Source organism: Hibiscus syriacus, unplaced genomic scaffold (genome assembly GCF_006381635.1).
Source record: "Hibiscus syriacus cultivar Baekdansim isolate YM2019G1 unplaced genomic scaffold, ASM638163v2 tig00117046_pilon, whole genome shotgun sequence".
In the NCBI taxonomy this organism is placed as follows: domain Eukaryota; kingdom Viridiplantae; phylum Streptophyta; class Magnoliopsida; order Malvales; family Malvaceae; genus Hibiscus; species Hibiscus syriacus.
Window position 1 is genome coordinate 197,461 of NW_024063536.1, and position 8,941 is coordinate 206,401.

The 8,941-nt window shown below is 37.3% G+C and overlaps 2 pseudogenes; both read left to right on the forward strand.

The window, feature by feature from the left end:
- LOC120197106 overlaps positions 1–5,565 on the forward strand; it is a 33,626-nt pseudogene extending 28,061 nt beyond the window's left edge.
- A 2,051-nt stretch (positions 5,566–7,616) lies between these two features.
- LOC120197102 lies at positions 7,617–8,751 on the forward strand (annotated as a pseudogene).
- The last annotated feature ends 190 nt before the right edge of the window (positions 8,752–8,941 follow it).

Here is an 8,941-nt window from a genome sequence, read left to right on the forward strand (position 1 = left end):
TGGGTTAGGCAAAGAATTTTGGGCTGAGGCTTTGGTCTATGCTTGTCACCTTGTCAACCGCTTACCATCGACTGCTATTGGTGGTAAAACACCATTAGAGAAATGGTTTGGAGAACCTGCTATAGATTATGATTCCTTACATGTATTTGGTTCCACTGCATACTACTATGTTAAGGAGTCAAAGCTGGATCCAAGAGCAAAGAAGGCGATCTTTATGGGGATCACCTCTGGTGTGAAAGGCTATCGTCTTTGGTGTCCAGAAACAAAGAAAATAATCTTCAGCAGGGATGTTACCTTTGATGAATCTATCATGTTGAGAAAGGTGACTTTAGAAAAATTAGAGCATACAGATGGAACTCCCAAACAGGTGGAGTTTGAAGGAAGCAGAATTGACCCAGCTAGTAAAGAAACTGATGTTGACTCTCCTATGGTAGAAGAAGAGTCAGATGAAGAAGAGGTTCAGACCCAAGAACCTCCACATCAACATGAATCAATTGCACTCAGAAAGGGGAAGAGGACCATTAGACAACCTGCTCGTTATACTGATATGGTCTCTTTTGCATCACTAATTGCAATTGATGACGTTCCTGCTACTTTTAATGAAGCAGTCCAAAGTTCAGAACATAAAAAGTGGAGGATCGCCATGAATGAAGAAATGCAATCCCTTCAAAAGAATCAGACGTGGAAACTAGCTAGTCTTCCAAAGGGAAAGAAGGCAATTGGGTGCAAGTGGGTATATGCAAAGAAAGATGGATTTCCTGAAAAGAATAACATCCGCTACAAAGCAAGATTGGTGGCTAAAGGCTACGCTCAAACGAAGGGAGTTGATTATAATAAAGTATTTTCTTCAGTTGTAAAACATTCCTCCATCAGAATTTTGTTGGCTTTGGTAGCATAGTTGGATTTGGAACTAGTTCAGATGGATGTAAAAACTGCATTTTTACATGGGGAGACTTGGATGAGGAAATCTACATGACTCAGCCAGATGGATTCAAAGTTGCTGAAAAAGAAGAGATGGTGTGCAAATTAGAAAAATCGTTGTACGAATTAAAGCAATCTCCAAGGCAGTACAAGCGATTTGACAAGTTTATGATAGGGCAGAAGTACACAAGAAGCAAATATGATCATTTTGTATATTTACGCAAGCTATAAGATGGATCTTATATATATCTTCTTCTTTATGTTGATGATATGCTGATAGATTCTAGGAGTCAGATAGAAATTGCGAAACTAAAGACTCAATTGAACAGGGAGTTTGAGATGAATGATCTTGGTGAAGCGAAGAATATTCTAGGCATAAAGATATCAAGGGATAAGAAATTGGGGAGGCTTTGTTTTTCTTAGAAAGAATATCTGAGGAAGGTACTAAAACGTTTTGGCATGAATGAGAAGTCAAAACCAGTTAGTACACCTCTTGCTCCTCATTTCAAGCTCGATGCATCCATGTCACCTAAGGATGATGCAAAACGGGAATACATGTCAAAGGTTCCGTATGCAAGTGCTGTTGGTAGCTTGATGTATGCAATGGTGTGTACAAGACCCGATATTTCACAGGCAGTTGGGGTTGTAAGCATGTATATGCATGATCCTGGAAAGGAGCATTGGCAAACTGTGAAATGGATTATGCGGTATATTCTGAATACCGTAGATGTTGGTTTGGTCTTTCAGCAAGACAAACAAGATGGTCAGTGCGTAGTTGGGTATTGTGATTCAGACTATGCAGGTGATTTGGACAAGCGTCGATCAACTACTGGTTATGTGTTTACATTTGCAAAGGCACCAGTCAGTTGGAAGTCCACCTTACAGTCAACAGTGGCTTTGTCTACTACAAAGGCAGAGTATATGTCAGTTACAGAGGTTGTGAAGGAGGAAATTTGGCTTCATAGGTTGCTTGGTGAATTGGGAATGGAACAGAAGCACATCAAAGTGTATTGTGATAGTCAGAGTGCTATTCATTTAGCAAAGAACCAGGTTTACCATGCAAGGACGAAGCACATCGATGTTCGATATCACTTTGTACGAGAGATTCTAGAAGAAGGTGGAGTCATAATCCAGAAGATTCGGACCACTGAGAATCCTGCTGATATGTTGACAAAAGTGATAACTGCGGTCAAGTTTAAACATTGTTTAGACTTGGTCAATATTGTTACAAATTGAAAGATGAATTTACAGCACTACTGAAGATTGGATTTTTGAGAGATGTGTGTGGAATTTGCCAAGGTGGAGATTTGTTGGTTTTTTGGCAAAATCTCACATTGGTTGTGTATAAGGAGGAGGGGAAATTCTTTTGTTATAAATAGAGCCCTCCTCCTCCTTAGTTTAGTATACCACAAATATAAGCCTTCTTCACTATTAAAGGCTATCTTTACTCTTTCTCTCTTTGTAATATTTACTCTATTAGTGAAATATTATTTTAGTAGTGTTCGAGGAGGTAGGCATAATTTTGGCCTAACCTCATTAAATTTTGGTGTTCTCTTTATGTCTATTTAATAATTATTGTCGGGTATAGTTGTTGTTAATTATTGTCCTATTAAAATTACTTGTCTTGGTAGTTCTGTCTAAGGAAAGTGGATTTTAAGAGGGACCATTGTGACCCCTCCTCTTTCTTGGGAATCTACCTTGGGGTGATTTTTAGTACAATCGTTTTCACACTAGTCACCTAGATAATAGTTTTCAAGGTGAATTTGTTATTATTGGTGGAAATTAACCCAAATTCCACAACACAGTCGTTGTTGCTTCTGGGGTATGTGCCTGGTCTCATCTTTTTGTCTATTTGCATTCCACTTTGTTATTTGTAATCAATCAAATCCTTAAGGTCTAAATATAACAGCCTCAACTTTTCAAAAGCATGGTTTTCTATTTGCACATTTTAATTTATATGGAAGACAAAATAAGAGTTTGGCTATTAACCTGTGATTATGTTCATATTTCCATGTGTGATTTTACTAGGAAGTACCTATTCAAAGGGACTTAAGAATTTGTAGTTATTGACAGGCAGCTTCTCTTTAGGCGTTAAACTTGACATAATTTTACATGATATGCATCCCATTTACATGTCATTTTCATGGTTTGAACAGATTTTGGATATTTTAAATTGCCTATTAATAAATCATCTAAAAATTGTTTTTGGAAGGATTTAATAACTGATATGGAGTATAAATTGCAGGCAAAACATGTTCACTTGGATGTGCAGAGGGTATCTGTCCGGTGCCTAGGTCTGTTTGGGTTGTTAGAGAATAAGACAAGTGAAGAACTAGTAAAGCAGTTGAGGATATCCTATGTTAAGGGCCCCTCTCCAATTAGAACAGTTGCTTGTAAGGCTTTATTTGATATTGGGATGTGGCATGGTCCTCAGGAAGTTGATAGGGCTTTGGGACTTGATTTTTCATCACAGTTTGAAGAAGATACTCTGCCCTCTAGTCCTGTAAACTTTACAGACACAGATGGAGATTTGGATATTAAATTGGTTGATCTCTTATATGCTGGATTTGCGACAAAAAATGGGGGCAGAGCTCTAGAAAATGATGATAGTGAATCAGCCCAGGCTGTTCTTGGAGAGGGGTTTGCCAAGATTCTTCTTCTTAGTGAGAAGTATCCAAGTATTCCTACCTCATTTCATCCTTTGCTCTTATCCAAGCTGATTAGCTTATATTTCAGTAATGAATCAAAGGACCTCTTGAGGTGGGTATATATGATTCTGTCTCTACCCCTCTCTCTTTTACTTTTCTTTTCCAATATGACTGCCATTACAACATATTTGTCTTTCATTGTTGACTAGATTGAAACAGTGTTTATCTGTTTTCTTTTCGCATCACGCTTCTCTCTCAGAAAATCACAAGGTATTTAGCACTGATTCCTCGATGATATGCATCTCTTGTCACACAGAAGTAATATGTCTATAGATTCATAGTCTTGTTTGTTGATGATAAATAAATTTGATTTTTCAACTACAGAAGTGATTGTCCAAGGCTTTCATTCCTGTCATGCGTTCTATGTGGCCTGGAATAGATGATAATTCTGGTGGTTCTACTTCTATAATATACAGCATGCGTAAGCGTGCCATACAAGCTTCAAGATTCATGCTACAGATGATGCAGACTCCCCTTTATGCAAAGGGGACTGAAGCAGAGGATGATAATGGTTGTAAGGGATCACCAGAAATCATAGATGGCTCGGCAAAGCCTTCAGTTGATATGGGGAAGAGGGGCTTTCAATACGCATAGCAACAGAGGTAATTCTTTGCGACTGTTAATTTATTCTGCAGTTATATAGTACCTGATGAACACTCGGACAAAATGTCTTCACTCAATCCTAATATGAAAATTTCAATTGCTTAAACTCAATTCTTCAGTTTTTTCCAATTCAAATCTTGATTCACGATATAAATAATCAGAATCTGACTTCAACGTCTTATAAAACCTACACCCACCCACTAATTCACACACAGACTTGTTTAGAAATTTCACTTCATAGAAAATCTCATATTCTAATGATTTATGTTTCTCCATGGATGCACAAAAAAGTGTTACGTTGCTGCATTGAAAGCCAGGAATTGCTGTTTACGAGGAATGCCTAATCTATGAACAAAACAACTTGCTACTTGCGAATTTGTTATTGTTATATTTTTCCGAAGGTGTTGAGGTTCCAAGCAAAGAAGACATCTGCAGAGAAGTCATATATGTTGCTGCTCTTTGCAGAATACTTGACTCTCTCCATTTCAGCTCATCAGAGCAAGGGCCAGTAAAGATTATGAGGAGGCTTTTGAGTAGTGTGTGTGAATGTGTTCTAGGTGAGAAATATCTTTTAAAGGAGTTGAAGCTGATGGCTGAACGTCTTAAGGACTAGATATAAATCCAGATCACGATTTGTTGGAAGACGAAGCTAAGTATATTTTCGGTGAGTAATAAATATATTCATGTCAAGTGGAAATTTTAGAGTATATTATACAAAATCTGCTTCATCACATGAAGAATGCTTTTCTGGAAACAAATTACAAAAAATGCTCAGAGCATTTATTACCTCTGTTTAATTCTCGTGTTTCGGATGATAAATATAAAATCTCATACCAACTTATTTCATGCGATATTTTTTTGTTTCTCGTTTTCTTTTGGTTCTTACTATTTATTGGGTTTGTTTTTGGTCATTAATACCAAACTATATTGTCTCCCAATATTTTGCAGGAAAGTTAGACCTGGATTTCAACATGGATTTTGATGGTTCCACTGCAGTTCCGCAAACGCCAGCCCCATGCTCAACTCGGTCGAATTGTTTGAGGAGACGAGTGAGACGTGAAGAAGTTAGTTCTGATGAAGAAAGCTCGCCTGAGTATGCTAAGTCTGTGGCTCCTACCAATCCTGGCACTATAGGCCCTCGCTCACAAAGAGCAAGCAAGACTGCAGCATTGACCAAGATAACCTCAAGTAGAGCTGTAAGGATACAAGAAGGTTTTGACGAAGAAAATGATGAAGACTCGGATGTTACATCTGATGATTCTCACGAATCAGATTCGTTAACCGAATAAAATCAAGGCGGTTAATTATCATTGCCTGAGCCATTGTCCTTTATCTGTTGCTGCATACGATCATGTTTACTTCTAAATATCAAAATAGATCTCAGGGTCTTATATAGATAGATATGCAGTACTTTTGCTATATTTGTTGTATCAATATGCATGATGTTTGTGCCTCATAGGTCATTACAGACATGGTATTGTTGTTGTATGCATTTGGGGTTAAGGTTTGTTCGATTTGTTGTAACACAATTCGGGAAATGTTTGTTAATCAGAGCATATTTTCCATGCTTTTTTAGGATGCTTCAGACAAAAAGAGAGTATAAAATGCATTGTGAATTTGTGATGTGTCATCTGCAGATAAGAAGTTGAACTTGAGTTGGTTTATTTGAAATTTGAAGTTTACTCGAGTTTAATAAAAAGTTTTATATGTAAGCCATATAAATAGTTACTAAAGTATGAGTAAGTTCTATTTTTAGCACTAAAATTTTAAAAGTAAGGAAATTGTCAATAATACTACTGTTTTGTAATAAATTAGTTATTTAGTCGTTAACAGTCATTGTTGAGGTTACAGAAGTCAAACGCGGAATGTTTGGCCAACCACATTGACTTCCACTTAAGAACCGTAAATCTCGACCATTCTTCCTCTACTCGTCACTGACTAGTTTCACCAAAGTTTGGCTTAGCTGTGCCCTCCATGAGACGAAGGATTGAGTTGAACTGTTTGCGCACTTCCTCAACCATCTTCTGAGTTGCACTTTCCACTCATTTCGTGGTCATAGCTAGGGGTGTTTATTGCGTTGAGCAACTCGAATTCAACTCGGTCAAAATTCTCGACTCGAACTCGACTCGAAACCTTAACGAGCTGAGTCGAACAAAGTTCAACTCGACTTGATAAGTTCACAATCAACTCGTTAATTTTTTTAATAACTTTTTAGTAGTTATATTAAAAAATTATTTCATTAACAAAATTACTAATTTACTAATAGATAATATACAATATGATAAATTACTAATATATTAATTTTCTAATAAATAATTAAAAATACTAAAATTTTAATTAATAATTATTATTTAACTACACCCAAAAATCAAACTCTAATTATCATTTTAATTTATTTATGGATTGTTATTTTGGTGTTTAAACTTTAATTTTATTTCATAACTCTTTTAATATTTTTTGGTTAAATTTATTAATTTATGTTTATATTAAATGCTATATAATATTAATAGATTTTATTTTAGGGGTCAATACATCCATCGTTGTGATGGCAGCACGTCTCAGAAGACACCAAAGAGAGTTGGTGAACCGATGGCAAAACCCTGAAAGAAATGCATCATGTTCTTCCCAACTGCCTCTAAATCCAATAATGTAACTCCTCAAAATATTATGTAGAATTTGTACTAATAAGTTGGACTGGCCATCGTTCTACAAATGAAAAGTCGTACCGAAATCAAATCTGTTTTGTACAATTTCTTCCATGATTAGAAATATTCAACACTGACACATTAGGTAATCCCACAATCTTAATAATGTATAGTTTAACTAGTTTCTGTAAAGGATAATCTGTACGAAATGATAGGAAATGAGCCGACTTAATCACATCATCCAATGCATTTTTCTTTTGAAAGAAACCCATTGCATTAACCCTTCAAAGCATTCAAAACCACAAAGTTTGTAATACAAGAAGGAAGATCTAAAACAAACCGAACAGGAGTTGTGCAACTAAATGCCCATTGAGTTTGTAGGTTCCATACATGTCGTTTATTTGTAGTTAAAATAATATTGGTGTGTTGAGTTTGTATTTTTTTATACTCTTAATCATTTAACCGTGAATATTCGATCACCCTATTACAGTTGTTAGTGTTTGAATCCGTGATTTTTAGAAATAACAACAATTCTTTTAACCACTAAGATAAATTAGTTTGTGATACATACTTTTTTTTTATAATAACTTTATTAAAATAATTGTATTTTTTTACAAATAAAGTTTTAATATAAATATAAAAATTAGTATATGTCCAAATATTGATTGTTTTTCTATTTTCTCTCTCTCTCTCTCTCTCTATATATATATATATACCAATCGGAAGACGAGCCAAAGCAATGGATGCCCCTCCAAAGTCGAGCACTCTTTCACCCAATTTCTGATTCTTTTTAATTCTTTTATCGACAAATCTCCTCACTTTGTTCCTATCTTCCTCTCTTTACCCTTCTTGTTCAGTCCGGTCCCTCACTTCCACCGCCGCAGCCACTACCACCGCTGACCGAGTCGGATTTTCCGGCCAGCTTACTTCACAATCCGACGATCGATTACTTACCTTCGTTTCTCAACAGTCACTCCCTTTAGGATTCAACGCAAATTTCGGCTCCAACATAATCTATTCTCCCGTGGGAAGCGCATGCTCTCTCTTCCCAGATGAACTCCGAAGTTACATGTCTTACAACGTTAATGGTTCATGTCCCGACGATGAGCTCCTTGCCCAGAAACTTCTCCTCAAGGACTGCGAGCCACTGCCACGCCGCCGTTTCCGACCCGCTGCTCCGCTTCGATACCCCGAACCCCATCCGCTACCACTCAGCCTATGGACAACGCCACCCGATTCATCAGTCGTGTGGACAGCTTATTCTTGAAAGAACTACACTTGTTTGATCAACCGAAAGAAGAACCAAAAGGGCTTCGACGATTGCAAAGATTGCTTTGATCTGAAAGGTCGCGAGAGAACTCGTTGGACGACACCCGACGGCGAACTTAATTGATCCATCGACAAAGTGCTGACGACGGGAAAACCGGGTACGATCCGAATAGGTCTCGATATCGGCGGCGGGGTGGTGACTTTCTCCGTGAAATTAAACGGTCCGTTCAATAGTTTCATTGCTTCAAGAGGGGTTGTCCCTTTGTACATGAGCATATCGCAGAGACTGCCGTTTTTCGATAACACGTTGGATATAGTTCACTCGATGCATGTTCTGAGCAACTGGGTTCCGACAACGGAGCTCCATTTCTTGATGTTTGATGTTTACAGGGTGTTAAGGCCGGGAGGTTTGTTTTGGTTGGATCATTTCTTTTGTGCCGGCGAGCAGTTGGAGTAGGTGTACGCGCCGCTTATTCGGAGCGTCGGATTGAATGAGTTGAAGTGGGTGGTCGGAAAGCTCGATAGGGGAGCGGAGCTTAGGCTGTCGGCTTTGCTGGAAAAGCCGTTGAACAACTCTTGGTGATTTATTTATGGACATTTGTCCAAAGTATGGTGTTGAGGAGTAGGGCTGGACCACTGCCTCGGAAACTTTTAATCCCAACTTCATTCCGATATGTTGGAATGGCTCATTTTTACTACTTTAAAATTAATAAATTGTAAAAAGGATAAATTACAAATTTGGTAACTAAACTTTACTTTCTCTTCTATTTCACTAATTATACTAATTAATAAATT